General features: G+C 42.0%; 1 protein-coding gene across 5 annotated transcripts in view; it reads left to right on the top strand.

The window, feature by feature from the left end:
- Positions 1-19,083, top strand: part of LOC141114560 (transcription factor CP2-like protein 1) — a 316,164-nt gene that overhangs the window by 184,555 nt on the left and 112,526 nt on the right. The gene's annotated exons all lie outside the window — the stretch shown is intronic.

The raw sequence follows: 19,083 nt of genomic DNA, 5'->3' as shown, positions 1-19,083 counted from the left end.
GCCACATGCCCTCAACATTGGGAGGGTGCTTTGGGGTAGACGCCGTCACACAGCGGGAGCCTCCCTCCATGCCAGCATGGATGCGGAGCGGCCCAGAGAAGAAAATGAAGAAGAGAAGAAGAGAAGAAGAGAAGAAGGAAGAAGAGAAGAAGATGAAGAAGAAGATGAAGAGAAGAGCGGGAGCCTCCCCCCATGCCATGGGTGCGGATCGGCCCGAGGAGAAGAAGATAGAAGACGCCGCGGAGGAGATGCTGGACGAGAACGCCGGAGGAAGAACCAGAAGAGCCAGAAGAACCAGAAGAAGAAGATGAAGGAAGATAGAAGAAAGAAGAAGCATTTAAATAAAGGAATTGTCACAAACTGTCTCTTGTCATTTTTAACATTTTTGACAGTTTTTTAGTGAAATGGTAGGGGTAAGTACCCCCTTACCATTTCACACGGGGGGGCCGGGATCTGGGGGTCCCCTTGTTAAAGGGGGCTTCCAGATTCCGATAAGCCCCCGGCCCGCAGACCCCCACAACCACCGGCCAGGGTTGTGGGGATGAGGCCCTTGTCCTCATCAACATGGGGACAAGGTGTTTTGGGGGGCTACCCCAAAGCACCCTCCCAATGTTGAGGGCATGTGGCCTGGTATGGTTCAGGAGGGGGGGGCCGCACTCTCGTCCCCCCTCTTTTCCTGCGGCCTGCCAGGTTGCGTGCTCGGATAAGGGTCTGGTATGGATTTTTGGGGGGACCCCACGCCGTTTTTTTTTTGGTTTTTTTGCGCGGGGTTCCCCTTAAAATCCATACCAGACCTGAAGGGTCTGGTATGGAATTTAGAGGGAACCCCACGTCATTTTTTTTTAAAATTTTGGCCAGGGTTCCCCTTAATGTCCATACCAGACCTGAAGGGCCTGGTATGGAATTTAGGGGGACTCCCACGTCATTTATTTTTTTTAAATTTTGGTTCGGGGTTCCCCTGTGGGGAATTCCCATGCCGTTTTTATCAATGAACTTCTATGTGTATTGTCGGCAATGCAATAGCCGCGAGTAGTTTTAAATGGGTTTTTTCCTTCGAAATGTTATTTTGCTGTCAGACTGTTCTAAACACAGGAAACATGCACCCCTTTACAGGCATACTATAGACACCCCCCAGCTACGAAATTTAAAGGGATATTACACTTTTATTGTTTGACTTTAAGCATTATTAAAATCACTGCTCCTGAAAAAACGGCCATTTTTAAAACTTTTTTTTGCATTGATCCATGTCCCCTGGGGCAGGACCCAGGTCCCCAAACACGTTTTATGACAATAACTTGCATATAAGCCTTTAAAATGAGCACTTTTGATTTCTCCCATAGACTTTTAAAGGGTGTTCCGCGGCATTCGAATTTGCAGCGAACACCCCAAATTGTTCGCTGTTCGGCGAACTTGCGAACAGCCAATGTTCGAGTCGAACATGAGTTTGACTCGAACTCGAAGCTCATCCCTAATCCCGAGGTAAGAAAGCGATGCAGTCTGCCACAGAAAGGGGTACTGGGCCTGAAAGCTTCTTTGCACTGCATTTGGTAATGCTCATGGCCTCTGATTTGGTGCAGTTGACCAATAGGCCTGAATTCCGACCGAATCTGTCCAGTAGAGAGAATAAATTCTGCAGGGTGGTATGTGGGGAGGTAATAAATAACAAATCGTCCGCAAAAACATACATTTGTGGTTGCGGTCTCCACTCATGACCCCAAGATATCACAGTCCTGATGAATAGCTATGGCCAATGTCTCCATGGCTATTATGAATAGTAAGGGGGGAGAGCGGGCATCCCTGGTGAGTCCCGAAGAAGATAGTAAAAGGATCTGACCTGTGGCCCTCACATGATATCTGTGACGTAGGGTTGAATTGAGGCGAAAAAATTTGGGACCAAAGTTCCATCTTTCCAGCATCCTACAAAGATAGGGCCACGAGAGGGAGTCAAAAGCCTTACGTATATCAAGGGATAGAAGCATCCCATGTCTAACCTCACCCCTGTCCCAGGAAGATTGTAGTATTGAAATAAGATCTATTGCCCAACACACTTGGTCCACTGCTTGCCTATGAGGTAGGAATCCTACCTGGAGTGTACATATTAGTCAAGTCAGTAATTGATTTTCATACATTTTTGTAAAGAGCTTCAGGTCGTTATGGATTAAAGAAATTGGCCTATATTTAGCCACGTCGCTCGGATCTTTATGAGGCCTTGGGATAAAGTGATATATGCTCTTTTAGCATCAAGGTCTATGGAACCCCCTTTTGGATGGCCTGAAAGTAATGTTTCAAAAGAGGTAGCCAATAAGGGGGCAAATTTTTTGTAATATAATGCGCTGAAGCCATCAGGACCAGGTGCCCTACCCAACGGGGCCTGTTTAATAGCCGACAGGACTTTGTCGGCTGTGATATCCTTTTCCATAAGCTCCCTATGTTCCTCCAGCAAAACAGGGATGGGGAGATAGTTACATAGTTGGTGAGGTTGAAAAAAGACCAGTCCATTAAGTTCAACCTATGATGTGTGTGTTTATGTCAATACATCATATACCCCTGTATGTTGTGGTCGTTGAGGTGCCCATCTAATAGTTTTTTGAAACTATTGACACTCCCTGCTGATACCACTGCTTGTGGAAGAGAGTTCCACATCCTTACCGCTCTGACAGTAAAGAACCCTCTACGAAGTTTAAGGTTAAACCGCTTCTCTTGCTACTTTAGTGAATGGCCGCATGTCTCTTTAAATTCCCTTTCACTAAATAGTTTTTTTCCTTATGCTAGGGTGGCCAGTACAGTATTTGTATATTGATATCATATCCACTCTCAAACGTCTCCTCTTAAGAGAGAGCTATGTTAGCTATGACGAAACACGTCTGAGGAGGTACGTGCTGATGTCACCACACTGTCTTGTTGAGGAGGACGGGACTTGTTTGCTTATGGCGGCCGGCTTCACAATTCTATGCAAATTTTTATTGTTCGTTTGTAAGTGCATTTCTCTTATTTTTAATAAATTAGTGTTGATGATATCACGCCATTGGTCTATTATATATTTTTTGGGTTATCATCTACTCTCAACCATGTCAACCATGACTCCGTGAACCATTTCCTTATCTGCTGAGCTACTGATCCACCTACCATACAAGCCGTTCCCTGGATCGAGCTTTTCCCATAGAGATATTTGCTCAGATTGATCTGACGTCTGGTAAGGATGCCCTCTGTGTGGTGACGGTTCCATTTTATCCGATTTATCCACTGGGTGGACGTTTGCTTTCTTATAGACTATACCCTTCATGCCTTTTTGGTAATTATATCTGGTAAGAAGACCCTCTGTCTGGTGACGGCACACTTAATGTCATTTTACTCACTGGGTGGTTATTTATATATTTTTTGCTCACGTCTGGTTGCTCATATTGTGAGTGGCACTAGATTTTTTGTACACATATAATTTATTATTTTGACGGTATCACGCTATGTACATTTTTATTGTCTTATACACAACTAACACTTCTGGAATTGATGCTAGCCCATGCTGAGGAGTTTGCAAGGTCTACACTTCATGCTGTATAACTAGTAGCCCAGGCTGGGGTATTAGCGACCTGCTTACTTGGCTTACATTCTGGTAAGCATGCGTTTCTTATGATCTTCATGTGATGAATACCCAGTTCTTCTCGATTGGTCAATTATTTGGAATTTTTCACACATGTTTTTATTAATTTGGACTTTAATAGCGCGATTTTTTCTTGTTTATTTGATTTGTGTTTATCCCACATTTACTGCAGCTCAGGGTTTTGTCCACCCTATTGGTTTATCGGATTAGCGCAGTTTTTTTCTTTTTTTTTTCTTTTTTAATAAGTTTAATGCCTGTAGTCTTTCCCCACAACTAAGGTCCTCCATTCCTTTAATTAGCTAAAAAATTATATTAGGGCTGCAACTAACGATTATTTTCATAATCGATTAGTTGGCTGATTGTTTTGATTTAATCGATTAATCAGATAAAAACCTAAAAAAAAAGGGTGGTGTAAAATTTATTGATTTTTTTTAGTTTAAAAAACAATTTATTCTTGAATATCTATATGCAGCTGTAAATCTAAATAACCAGCTATAGGGTTAGAGAACAAAATATCTCATCCACTCTGAGACTAACAGACAGAAGATATGTACTGTATATACTATTAAAGTTTGAATCTGTTACATATCATCAGATTCCAAGATCAAAATGTTTATTTAGCCTGGGTTCACACTAGAACACGCAGCGTCCGCTGCGTCTCCATTCAGTTTCAGGTCCAATTTCAGCCCTAATTTTGGGCTGAATTCGGATCTGAGACGGACCAAAAGACGCACAGGGCTCCTGTGCAATTCACACCAGAGCTGCTGCGAAGATGTGTGAACCGGCTCCATAGAGAGCCGGTCACAATCTCCCGCTATGCGAATTGGATGCGGAGAAATTTGCATAAGTGTGTACCCAGCCTTAAAGAAATGTTTTTTTAAAAAGACCTAAAAACGCTGTTTCGCTGATTTTCAGACAGGATTGTAATATAATATTATGCATAACAGACTCCCTTGTCCTAGGCAGGTAGCTTGATACATGCTATCTGCGATTGCTGGCCATACACAAACAAACACATTTTTCCATTGAAAATTTTCGTTTAAGAAGATTCGTTTGATTTTCTAATTATTAGTCGGGGTCCAATCGACATTCGTTTTCGAGAACAGTGACAGGAAAAATTTGAAGGAGCAAAAAACTTTTCTTGAACGAATTTTGGGACAATGTATGTGAATTGAATTTTAAAAGCAAGTGAAATTTTCGAATGACATTCATCCATTCACTGAATATACAAAAATTTTCGTTTAAAAATTTGTACTAATATTCTCGTTCACAAATTGATACCTATATTGCCAGTATAAGGCATTTAATAGCAGCTGCACGATTTTTTTTTTTTTTTTATCACTTGTCATGATGGGGTTAGAAAAATAAAATGTAAACCTTTTTATAGTACAAAAACAGCAGATAATCACTACTATATGGGGTTTATTGAGGCTGTGAAACAGTGAAAGTAATATTATATACTTATAACACACATTTTATATATATATATATATATATATATATATATATATATATATATATATATATATATATATATATATATATATATATATATATATATATATCACTTACCCCCGAAGGAGCTGCTGGTAATTGATTGGGCCTGTACTCTGCTTTGCCACCCCCAATAAATTGCTCGACCCGCTTGACGCTGCTGTGTAACAATGTTGGTGTGAAACCCAATAGCAACAACAACCCAACAATAAGGTCAAATATTGTATCTTTACCGTTACCTGGGTATCCTCCCGCTATAAAGATGGAAAACAGTCTCACACCAATGGTATTTTAACCATACAGTAACTTTACTGGAACTGGGTTTGAAGACGTGTAAATACAATAATGACTGTGGTTATACAGAGTTAGAACATACAATAAACAAAGGGTATTCAAATACTGAGGCTTGATAATAATGTAATGACTATCACATGCAGGTGGGTCTCCAAGTGGGACTGAGGCTCAGTGCGGTAAGGCCTTGACACTGGGCACCTTCCCACTTCCAGCACAGCCACACTAATACATACACAGCCTGCAATATATTACACAGCACTGAATATTGGTATATTATAGTATGTACACTCAAAGGCTCCCCCTAGATTGCAGTATCTCCCCGTGTGCACACTGCAGGATGAAAGGCCTTGTAATAGAAAATAAGTCTCTGGTCTTCGGCTAGCACATTTAACTGCAGTATTTGTAATCCGTTAAGTGAAAGGAGGAGTATGGGAGTGGATGAGGCAAATGGTTTCTGGAATTTTGGGAGGTGGCGGGTTGGTGTGGGGTAGGAGGTTGTATATATGGACTTTTTATGTTTTTACCTTTTGATAGTTTAAGCCACGTATGATGTACAGAACACGTCTCAGTGGAGGTTCCAAGTGCTAAGTTTAAGCTGGGTTTCGTGATTCAGTCTGAGTGGAAAAAAAAAAAATTACACTTTGCTACAATGTAAAGTAGTGAGTGTACAGCATGTATAACAGTGTAAATTTGCTGTCCCCTCAAAATAACTCAACACACTCAGCCATTAATATCTAAACCACTGGCAACAAAAGTGAGTACACCCCTAAGTGAAAATGTCAAAATTGGGCCCAATTAGCCATTTTCCATCCCTGGTGTCATGTGACTCGTTAGTGTTACAAGGTCTCAGGTGTGAGTGGGGAGCAGGTGTGTTAAATTATGGTGTTATCGCTCTCACTCTCTCATACTGGTCACTGGAAGTTCAATATGGCAAAGAACTCTCTGAGGATCTGAAAAAAAATATGTTGCTCTACATAAAGATGGCCTAGGCTATAAGAAGATTGCCAAAACCCTGAAACTGAGCTGCAACATGGTGGCCAAGACCATACAGCAGTTTAACAGGACAGGTTCCACTCACAACAGACCTCGCCATGGTCGACCAAAGAAGTTGAGTGCACATGCTTAGCGTCATATCCAGAGGTTGTCTTTGGGAAATATACGTATGAGTGCTGCCAGCATTGCTGCAGAGGTTGAAGGGGTGGGAGGTCAGCCTGTCAGTGCTCAGACCATACACTGCACACTGAATCAAATTGTTCTGCAGTTTGCTGAAGACAAGCAGACTAAGGACATGGATTACTGGAATCATGTCCTGTGGTCTGATGAGACCAAGATAAATGTATTTGTGTGGCGGCAACCATTTGAGGAGTACAAAGACAAGTGTGTCCTGCCTACAGTCAAGTACAGTTTATTGAGGGAACCATTAATGCCAACATTTACTGTGACATACTGAAGCACAGCATGATCTCCTCCCTTTGGAGACTAGGCTGCAGGGCAGTATTACAACTTAATGACCCCAAACACACCTCCAAGACGACCACTGCCTTGGTAAAGAAGCTGAAGGTAAAGATGATGGACTGGCCAAACATGTCTCTGGGACTTAAACCCTATTGAGCATATGTGGGGCAACCTCAAATGGATAGTAGAGGAGTGCAAGGTCTCTAACATCCACCAGCTCCATGATGTCGGAGTGGAAGAGGACTCCAGTGGCAACCTGTGAAGCTCTGGTGAACTCCATGCCCAAGAGGGTTAAGGCAGTGCTGGAAAATAATGGTGGCCACTAGGGATGAGCTTCGAGTTCGAGTCGAACTCATGTTCGACTCGAACATTAGCTGTTCGCAAGTTCGCCGAACACCGAACAATTTGGGGTGTTCGCGGCAAATTCGAATGCCGCGGAACACCCTTTAAAAGTCTATGGGAGAAATCAAAAGTGCTAATTTTAAAGGCTTATATGCAAGTTATTGTCATAAAAAGTGTTTGGGGACCCGGGTCCTGCCCCAGGGGACATGTATCAATGCAAAAAAAAGTTTTAAAAACGGACGTTTTTTCAGGAGCAGTGATTTTAATAATGCTTAAAGTCAAACAATAAAAGTGTAATATCCCTTTAAATTTCGTACCTGGGGGGTGTCTATAGTATGCCTGTAAAGGGGCGCATGTTTCCCGTGTTTAGAACAGTCTGACAGCAAAATGACATTTGGAAGGAAAAAACACATTTAAAACTACCCGCGGCTATTGCATTGCCGACAATACACATAGAAGTTCATTGATAAAAACGGCATGGGAATTCCCCCCAGGGAAACCCCGAACCAAAATTAAAAAAAAAAAAAATGACGTGGGGGGGTCCCCCTAAATTCCATACCAGGCCCTTCAGGTCTGGTATGGATATTAAGGGGAACCCCGGCCAAAATTTAAAAAAAAAAATGACGTGGGGTTCCCCCTAAATTCCATACCAGACCCTTCAGGTCTGGTATGGATTTTAAGGGGAACCCCGCGCCAAAAAAAAAAAAAAAAAACGGCGTGGGGTTCCCCCAAAAATCCATACCAGACCCTTATCCGAGCACGCAACCTGGCAGGCCGCAGGAAAAGAGGGGGGGACGAGAGTGCGGCCCCCCCCCCCTCCTGAACCGTACCAGGCCACATGCCCTCAACATTGGGAGGGTGCTTTGGGGTAGCCCCCCAAAACACCTTGTCCCCATGTTGATGAGGACAAGGGCCTCATCCCCACAACCGTGGCCGGTGGTTGTGGGGGTCTGCGGGCGGGGGGCTTATCGGAATCTGGAAGCCCCCTTTAACAAGGGGACCCCCAGATCCCGGCCCCCCCCCTGTGTGAAATGGTAAGGGGGTACTTACCCCTACCATTTCACTAAAAAACTGTCAAAATAGTTAAAAATGACAAGAGACAGTTTTTGACAATTCCTTTATTTAAATGCTTCTTCTATCTTCCTTCATCTTCTTCTGGTTCTTCTGGTTCTTCCTCCGGCGTTCTCGTCCAGCATCTTCTCCGCGGCGTCTTCTATCTTCTTCTCCTCGGGCCGCTCCGCACCCATGGCATGAGGGGAGGCTCCCGCTCTTCTCTTCATCTTCTTCTTCATCCTCTTCTCTTCTTCATCTTCTTCATCTTCATCTTCTCTTCTTTTCTTCTGCGGGCCGCTCCGCATCCATGCATGGAGGGAGGCTCCCGCTGTGTGACGGCGTCTCCTCGTCTGACGGTTCTTAAATAACGGGGGGCGGGGCCACCCGGTGACCCCGCCCCCCTCTGACGCACGGGACATGACGGGACTTCCCTGTGGCATTCCCCGTGACGTCACAGGGAAGTCCCGTCAAGTCACCGTGCGTCAGAGGGGGGCGGGGTCACCGGGTGGCCCCGCCCCCCGTTATTTAAGAACCGTCAGACGAGGAGACGCCGTCACACAGCGGGAGCCTCCCTCCATGCATGGATGCGGAGCGGCCCGCAGAAGAAAAGAAGAGAAGATGAAGATGAAGAAGATGAAGAAGAGAAGAGGATGAAGAAGAAGATGAAGAGAAGAGCGGGAGCCTCCCCTCATGCCATGGGTGCGGAGCGGCCCGAGGAGAAGAAGATAGAAGACGCCGCGGAGAAGATGCTGGACGAGAACGCCGGAGGAAGAACCAGAAGAGTCAGAAGAACCAGAAGAAGAAGAAGATGAAGGAAGATAGAAGAAGCATTTAAATAAAGGAATTGTCAAAAACTGTCTCTTGTCATTTTTAACTATTTTGACAGTTTTTTAGTGAAATGGTAGGGGTAAGTACCCCCTTACCATTTCACACAGGGGGGGGGCCGGGATCTGGGGGTCCCCTTGTTAAAGGGGGCTTCCAGATTCCGATAAGCCCCCCGCCCGCAGACCCCCACAACCACCGGCCACGGTTGTGGGGATGAGGCCCTTGTCCTCATCAACATGGGGACAAGGTGTTTTGGGGGGCTACCCCAAAGCACCCTCCCAATGTTGAGGGCATGTGGCCTGGTACGGTTCAGGAGGGGGGGGGCCGCACTCTCGTCCCCCCCTCTTTTCCTGCGGCCTGCCAGGTTGCGTGCTCGGATAAGGGTCTGGTATGGATTTTTGGGGGAACCCCACGCCGTTTTTTTTTTTTTTTTTTGGCGCGGGGTTCCCCTTAAAATCCATACCAGACCTGAAGGGTCTGGTATGGAATTTAGGGGAAACCCCACGTCATTTTTTTTTTAAATTTTGGCCGGGGTTCCCCTTAATATCCATACCAGACCTGAAGGGCCTGGTATGGAATTTAGGGGGACCCCCCCACGTCATTTTTTTTTTTTTTAATTTTGGTTCGGGGTTTCCCTGGGGGGAATTCCCATGCCGTTTTTATCAATGAACTTCTATGTGTATTGTCGGCAATGCAATAGCCGCGGGTAGTTTTAAATGTGTTTTTTCCTTCCAAATGTCATTTTGCTGTCAGACTGTTCTAAACACAGGAAACATGCGCCCCTTTACAGGCATACTATAGACACCCCCCAGGTACGAAATTTAAAGGGATATTACACTTTTATTGTTTGACTTTAAGCATTATTAAAATCACTGCTCCTGAAAAAACGGCCGTTTTTAAAACTTTTTTTTGCATTGATCCATGTCCCCTGGGGCAGGACCCAGGTCCCCAAACACTTTTTATGACAATAACTTGCATATAAGCCTTTAAAATTAGCACTTTTGATTATTCATGTTCGTGTCCCATAGACTTTAACGGTGTTCGCGTGTTCGAGCGAACTTTTTTCCTGTTCACATGTTCTGGTGCGAACCGAACAGGGGGGTGTTCGGCTCATCCCTAGTGGCCACACAAAATATTGACATTTTTGGCCCAATTTGGACATTTTCACTTAGGGGTATACTCACTTTTGCCAGCAGTTTAGACATGATGGCTGTGTGAGTTATTTTGAGGGGACAGGAAATTTACACTGTTATACAAGCTGTACGCTCACTACTTTACATTGTAGCTTGTAAATGACAAGTGTCATTTCTTCAGTGTTGTCACATGAAAAGATATAATAAAATATTTACAAAAATGTGAGGGGTGTACTCACTTTTGTGAGATACTGTATATATATATATATATATATATATATATATATATATATATATGCACAGTACTGGTGAACGTTTACTTTAAATGTAATTGTGATGCCTTCTATTACCTCCAGTCTGATAGCCTCCAGCTTCTCTGGGTTCAGATGCTGATCTTCCATGCACAGAACCTGTACCACTTATAGCGATTGTAGCAATTGTTAACGTTGTATTATTAAAATTTTTTCAAACAAGAAACTTGTCATACTTACGTGCTCTGTGCAATGATTTTGCACAGAGCAGCCTTGATTCTCCTCTTCTGGGGTCCTCCACCAGTGCTTCTGGCTCCTCATGCCTTCAAAGTGCCCCTATAGCAAGCCACAAAGTATAGTATAGAGTGACCCTATACCAAGGTAAAAAAAAACTTCTGCCTTTTAGAATTACTCACTTCCTTCTCATGCTCAAGACTACATGATCCACAAGGCATTGCTCCTCACACATTCACAAGTTCTCAGGCACTTAGTGACATGTACCATGTACTGAGCTGTATGGGTGCTACACTGTGTATACTGACATATATGGACAGTGTACTGAGCTGTATGTGTGCTGCTCTGTGTTTTCTGATACATAAACAAATAACGCATTTTGTATGCAGGTCAACTAATCGTCTGATCAAATCGATTATGAAAATATTTGACAACTATTTTCATAATCTATTATGTCGATTAGTTGTTTCAGCCCTAAATTGTATTATGTCATCAGCCATGTTAAACTAAAAAGTTAGGAAGGTGTTATTGTGCAATCAAGGGTACTTTCCTGCAAGAATAATGCCTCGTACACACGAGCGGACTTTCCAGCAGACTTGGTCCGACGGTCTTTCCGCCGGACTTTCCGCCGGACTACCTGAACGGACTGACTTGCCTACACACAACCGGACTTTCCGGCAGGCTAAGTCCACCTGTCTTTCCGACGGACTTTCGCCGGAGTTACGGCGGACTTTCAGAATGAACAGACTTGCTCACACACGGACAAGTCCGTTCATTTTGAACGTGACTCGGGTACGACGGGACTAGAAAAGGAAGTAAATCTCGCCGCTTTTATCGGCGAGATTAACACCTTGCAAGCCCAGTCGCGAGGCATACCAGGCCCTTAAGTCTGGTATGGATTATAAAGGGAACCCCCTACGCCGAAAAAATGGCGTGGGGTCCCCCCTAAAATCCATGCCAGACCCCGATCCGAGCATGCAGCCCAGCCGGTCAGGAAAGGGGGTGGGGACGAGCGAGCGCCCCCCTCCTGAACCATACCAGGCCGCATGCCCTCAACATGGGGGGTGGGTGCTTTGGGGGAGGGGGGGCGCCCCCCACCCCAAAGCACCTTGTCCCCATGTTGATGAGGACAAGGGCCTCTTCCCAACAACCCTGGCCATTGGTTGCCGGGGTCTGCGGGCGGGGGGCTTATCGGAATCTGGGAGCCCCCTATAATAAGAGGGCTCCCAGATCCTGGCCCCCCCACCCTATGTGAATGAGTAGGGGGTACATGATACCCCTACCCATTTACCTAGGGAAAAAGTGTCAATAATAAAACACACTACACAGGTTTTTAAAATAATTTATTAGACAGCTCTGGGGGGGTCTTCCTCCAGCTTCGGGGGTCCCTCCGGTTCCTCTTCTCCCGGCGTCCAGTTGGTTCTTCTCCACTCTCTCTGGCCTCTTCTCCCGGTGTTCCAGTTCTTCTGCCGGCTCCTCCGCTGTCTTCATGCCGCTCTTTTGCCAGCGGAGGCCCGGACTTCTGTCTTCTTGTCTTCTTGACTTCTTCCCTCTTCTCTTCTCCAGATGTTCCTGACTGGCCGGGCTGCGTGCTCGGATTGGGGTCTGGTATGGATTTTAGGGAGGACCTCACGCCTTTTCGGCGTAGGGGGTTCCCTTTAAAATCCATACCAGACCTAAGGCCCTGGTATGCCCCACGCTCGCCGCAATAGGAAAATTTGTTTTTCCTATTGCAGCGAATGCGAGATGCAATACCCTGCCCTTGCGTCATATCTGGTCCGTCGGACCAGCATACAGACGAGCGGGCTTTCCGTTGGACCAGCATACAGACAAACGGACTTTCCGTCAGGAACTGAGTCCGATGGAAAAATTTAAAACATGTTTCAAATCTAGGTACGGCGGACTTTTGGGGTAAAAAAGTCCGCCGAAGCCTACACACGATCGGATTGTCCGGCGGACTCTGGTCCGCCGGACCAAGTATGCCGGAAAGTCCGCTCGTGTGTACGCGGCATAACTTTTAAATTCTGATATATTTCTGAAACATTTTCCTTGTCAAAAGAAGTTTATTGAGTATACAATGTTATAAAGATACATAAAGTAAGTTTACAAGGATCTATAAAGTAAGCTCATTGTTTTACAGTAGGGTTTATATAGGTAAATATCATGAAATTTCAAATATTAAACATTGGGTTCACGTAAACCTAAATTAAAGATATATATCATTTCCTTAGTTACTTTTGTAGGTATTTAAATGATTTATACCTACTATACATATTGTTTACAAGTAGAGTGTATATAGGTCAAATAAATTCTGATAATGAGCTTTAATCGTAAGGTGGAGAAAAGGAAAGAGAAAGAAGAAAAAGGGTTGAAAGGTAGAGGTATGGTCCACAAGGTTGTCCCGCTCGTCAGTTTATTATTCTTTTTAGTTCTCTTTGAAGCCTTAGAATGGGTGTCTCTGTAAGTCATTTAATCTGTTACCATGGCAACAGGACAGAGTCATTGAAGTTTGACAGGAACTGTTGTTTTATCCAAGGATGCCAAAGTTTTTCAAATTTTGGAATTTGATTTTGATCGATGGCAACCATCTTAGCATGGGACATTGTATTATTCATTCTGTGAATTGTTTCTGCTAGTACCAATGTAGGAGATTTCCATGCCTTGGCCACTGTTTGTTTTGCAGCCGTTATTAGTTGGATCATAAGTTTGAATTGAGAGAGTGTTAACTATTCCGGTTTTAGATTAAGTAAAGTTAAATATGGATCTGGTTGTATTATTTTTTTAAATATTTTAGATGCAATCACGAAGACTTCCTTCCAGAAGGTTTGGATTACTGGGCACGTCCACCATATGTGTAAATATGTGCCTATTTCTGGGCATCCTCGAAAACAAAGAGCTGAGGTATTAGGTGAATATTTTGCCACTCTAACGGGTACAAGGTACCAGTGAGTTAGGACTTTATAATTTGTCTCCAGTGCTAAGATGTTGGGTGAAGATGACTTAGATGTGAGCCATATGTTAGACCAGTCCGTTTCTTCTAAAGTTCGTCCGAGGTCCTCCTCCCACCTCTGAACGTAAGAGGGTCTATTAAGATTTGCTACTCCATATAATTGATTATAAAGTGATGAAATTGTACCTTTAGCAAATGGATCTTTTGTACAGATTGATTCAAAAATGGATGATTGGGATAATGGTGTATCCCCCTTTAGGAATGGTGTATAGAAATTTTTGATTTGGAGATATCTAAATATCTCAGAGTTTGGTAGATCATATTTTTCTCTAAGCAATGGGAATGAAAGGAATGATTTAGATGCTATGAAGTCATTTAGTGTCTGAATGCCTGATGTTGTCCAAGCTTTAAAAGAATTTGGGTAGATCCATGCCGGATAAAAGGCCGGATTTCTGATAAAAGAAAGGAGAGGATTGTGTGGAGATTGTAACTGATATTTGGTTTTTAGTTTATCCCAGAGAGATAAGAAGTGTTTAGTTATGGGATTATGAATTTTAAAGCGGTCTTTATGATCAAGCCATAATAAATTTGATATTAATAGAGGGTCATTTTCTGAAGCCTCTATAAATACCCATAATGGGATTTCCTGTTTTGCATGGTATTTGGACAGACTGGCCAAATGTGCTGCTCTGTTGTAGTTAGTAAAATTAGGGTATCCTAGGCCTCCTTTATTTTTGGGAAGATGTAGTGTGTGTATAGGTATACGTGGTTTAGAAGAGCCCCATATAAACGAAGTTGCTCTTTTTTGTACTATTCTCAAAAAATAGGAAGGAATTGGAATAGGGAGGACTCTGAATAGATAAAGCAATTTGGGTAGAATAGTCATTTTGATTGCATTAATCTTCCCTATCCAGGATAAAGGAAGTTGCGACCATTGTTTTATTAGATTTGTGATCTGTCTTAATACAGGAGGATAATTGGTTGAGAATAAGTCAGAATGAGATGCTGTTAAATGAATTCCAAGATATGGGATTGATTTTTCTGCCCATGTGAATGGGAGTGCAGCCCTAGCCGGGATCAATTCCATGTTTGTGAGTGAAATATTAAGCACTAGGCATTTCTTAGGATTAATCATAAGGCCGGATAGGGCTGCAAATCCATCAAGAGCTGGTATTAAGTTAGGACCAGAGACCTGTGGTGATGATAGAAAAAGTAATATATCGTCTGCAAATATACATAATTTGTGTGTAATACCTCCTACTTCAATGCCAGTTATAGTTTGGTTTGTTCTGATGTATTGGGCCATGGGTTCGAGTATAAGGGCAAATAATAAGGGAGATAATGGGCAACCCTGTCGGGTACCTCTTTCGATATTAAAGGCTTCAGATTTGTATCCAGCATATTTTATATAGGCTTTGGATTTATTATATAATGCTTTGATCCATGTTAAAAAGTGGGGTCCAAAACCCCATTTTTGTAATGAATATTGCATATATTGCCAGGATACTGTGTCAAATGCCCTCTTAATATCGAGAGATAGAAAACATAAAGGGATTTTCCGTTTTTTAGCAATATGTGCCAATAACACTGCCCTGCGTATATTATCGCCTGCCTGTCTATTTGGCATGAAGCCTACTTGATCTCTGTATTAATTTACCTATAATGCTATTGAGACGTTTTGCTATTATTTTTGCTAATAATTTAATATCGAGGTTTAACAGAGAGATAGGCCGATAATTCACACAGGAAGTATCATCAGAAAGGGGTTTTGGGATCATACAAACAATTGCCATTAGTGTTTCTTGCCGAAAAGAATGTCCATCTAGAAGTTTGTTAAAAGTTTCAGTGAGAATGGGAGAGAGTATTTCTGAGAATGTTTTATAGTATAAAGCCGAGTAGCCGTCTGGGCCTGGTCTTTTGTTAAGTTTTAGGTCTTTTATGGCGTTAGCAACTTCATCTATAGTTATAGGCTCATCCAAACTGCTTTTTTGATTCTGAGATAACTCAGGTAAGGTTATTTTTGAGAAGAAGGATTCAGCCTCTGTAGGATTAAATTCATTGTTTGTCTTGTATAAAGTTGAGAGATGTGAGTGAAATTTATGGACTATTTTAACTGGATTACAAGTGTAAACATTTTTTGATAATTTCAAACGTATTGGTTTGAAAGATTTGTTAGTTGAATTTAATGCCCGAGCCAAATATGTACCTGGTTTGTTTGTATTCATGTAGAAATTGTGTTTGGAGCGTTTGAGGGATTTATCAACTGACTCAGTGAGAAATAGATCGTATTCCAATCTAGATTTTTCCAGATGAGATTTTGTACTCTGAGATGGATTATCTTGAAATGATATGTAGGCTGCATTAAAATTGAGTTCTAGTTTTTTTGCTAGATTTTTGCGTTCCCGTTTAAATAGTGCCATTTGTCTTTGTATTGTACCACGCAAGACAGGCTTATGAGCTTCCCACAGTGTTATTGGGGAGATGTCTGTTGTATTATTAATTGATATGTATTCCTTTAAAGCTTGTTCAATGGCCATCTGATGTAGTGGGTGTTTGAGCATTATGTCCGGTAAGTACCACGTTGGGTCATGCGCTTTTGGTATGGCTGAGGCTATAGTAGTGTATACTGCATTATGGTCAGACCACGGAATCGGAATTATATCTGATGCAATAATTTCTGGTATCATTCCTATTGTTAGAAAAATATGATCTATTCTGGTGAAGGTTTGATGAGGGTGCGAGAAATAAGTGAATTTCTTTTTCATTGGGTTACTTTCTCTCCACGAATCTACCAGATTGTATTTGGAAAGAAGTTGAGAAAAAGGTAATCTAGAGGTTATTTTGGATAGTGTAAAAGGTGATTTATCTAGAAATGGGAGGAGGACCTGGTTCAAATCCCCACACATTATCACTGTTCCTATTTTGTGTGTATTAATCACTTGTAATATATGTGAGAGGAATGGTGTAGGTTGTTTGTTAGGAGCGTAGTAGGAAATCACTGTGATTGCTGTATCCATTATATAACCCATGAGTATCAGGTATCTACCTTCTGGGTCTTTAATTTCTGATGATAAGGTGAATGGTGTGGATCGGTGAAATGCAATTAGAGTTCCCCTTTGCTTGGTACAGGCAGAAGCCGTGTAAATTTGTTGATAAAAAGGAGAAATATATTTTGGAGTAGAATCTTTGGTGAAGTGTGTTTCTTGGAGGCATACTATGTGAGCCTTCTTGTTATGGAAAGTACGGAAGGCTTTGGTCCTTTTTTGAGGGACATTTATTCCCTGAACATTCAGGGAAAGTATATTCAGTGGTGCCATGGCAACAGATCAAATAGTTTTGACTTACTTTTTGTTCTGCAGAGCTGACTGCGCAGATCAACCTGTGTGGACTGAAGAGATGAATAGATAGAAAAGAAACCAGTGAATTCTGGAGTAAAGAGTAAACAAAAAACATATGAGATTAGATGATACATTGTATAAATTATTTTTTGCAAGTAATCACAATTTACCCGTGAAAGAGAATAAATATCTCTCTCAGGGGAATAAGTGCCTTCGTCACACTCCCACATAATATGGTTAGGAGAATGAGGAGGGCTAATGGGGGTACACGGATCTTCCGCTTACAGGAGAGAAGTGCTATGTCAAAAGACATCAAAATGATGTTTCATTAATTGGAGTGCAGAATATAGTTTTTGTTGAAATTATTTATTCCAGGGTGGTTGTATATGGTTAGTCTTGCCCTAGGCTAAATAATTCAGTTAGAAAGGACTGTTAATAACTTTGGTATTGATGAAGATAGTTTGAATTATTTTGGGATTTTAACCCTTTTAGAGTAAACAATTACATATTTTATTCATATGTAACTGTTTAGATATGTTAACTCATAAAATTGAGGTTGTATTGCTTCAGATTAGAATAAACAAAAACATAATTCTAGGAACTAGTTAGGTAATAATATATTTGTTTTAAGAAAAGAAAGAAAAAGCTTCCATTACTTCTGGGTTATTGAACATATTTGTCTTAAAAAGTAATAAATCTATTGTTATTACCTGATAATATATAACTGAACAAGAATTTCCTTATTTCACTTATATATTCTAAGGCTATATGAATCAGAAGTAATAAGAAATATAACTGGAATGTAACATGATCCCACACAGTGTGTGACTATCAGAATGCAGTTACATTCAGTTATAAATATAGGTTTTTTATAGAGAACCATCTCTTAGTATAATAAATGAAGAGATATCAGGAATTAGGATGTCAGTCCATTGAATCTTCTTGGTCCATGGATGATGTGGCATAACGGCCTTTTTTGTGAGAATGATGCTTCCCATTTTGTTCTGAAATTTTCTGGGTGCTGCCTGAAGGTGAAGATGATGCCATTCTTCTGCGTGTGGGACTGTTGCTGCTTGTGGGTTCTGTCAGATTTAATTTTAAAAGGGTTTGTTGTAGTTCATCTGCTGATCTGCTTCTGCAAATTGTACCTTGGTAGTTAAATCTGACTGAAAAGGGGAAGCCCCATTGATACATAATGTTGTGGCGTTGCAGTTCCATTAGTTGGGGTTTCATGGATCGTCTTTTAGTAATAGTAAGTTGGGATAGGTCAGCAAAAATTTGATAATTGTGTCCTTGAAAATTAAGTTCCTTTTTTTCTCTTGCAGCAATTAGTATTTGTTCTTTCGTTCTGTAATAATGAAATTTTGTGATTATATCACGTGGGGGTCCATCTTTCTTTTTGGCTGTGAGGGCTCTGTGTACTCTGTCCAGTTCTAAACGTTCAATAGGGATATCTGGCTTTAGTTCTTGTAATAGAGCAGTAATAGTAGATTGCAGGTCTGTCACAGTTTCAGGTATTCCCCTTATGCGCAAGTTTGAACGTCTGGCTCTATTTTCGTAATCTTCAAGCTTAGTTTGAAGTATTAAATTCTCTTTTTTTAATTGTTCCAATTCTGTTATATTTTCTTGGGTTGTAATTTCAATTTCATCCATTTTTATTTCTAAGGCTGCGGTGCGGTTTCCCAGCTCTCTTATTTCTTGGGTTAGGCTTTTTGTTATTTGGTCTGAGGTTTGTTTTAAAGCCTTATGAAGCATCTTTTCAAATTGTAATAATATTATTGGGGATGCTGAGGAGTCTTGTGGAGAAGTTTGTGAGAGGATTTGTTCTGTATCTGACTCAAATGGAGAGTCTTGCTGTGACATTTTCTGTCTGTGAGAGCGCCCTGATGCTGTATCTTGTGAGGTGACTGGAGCTGCTTCAGCTGCAGTGAGTGCCTGTGAGCTCTTTGTGAGGTGATTTTTATTTCTGCCACGGTTTCCTCCCAGTACCATATTTCCTGCCCAAACTTTCACAGTTTGTTCCCTGGGGCAAAAAGGTTCAAATGGATACCTTTTGAGCCTGCAGGCTCCGCTTTGTCCTTCTCTTCTCTCCTCAGCGGTGTGGAGCTCTAACAAT

Source organism: Aquarana catesbeiana, linkage group LG12, assembly GCF_042186555.1.
Source record: "Aquarana catesbeiana isolate 2022-GZ linkage group LG12, ASM4218655v1, whole genome shotgun sequence".
NCBI classification, from domain to species: Eukaryota; Metazoa; Chordata; class Amphibia; order Anura; family Ranidae; genus Aquarana; species Aquarana catesbeiana.
This window is presented reverse-complemented; position numbering and strand designations above follow the sequence as displayed.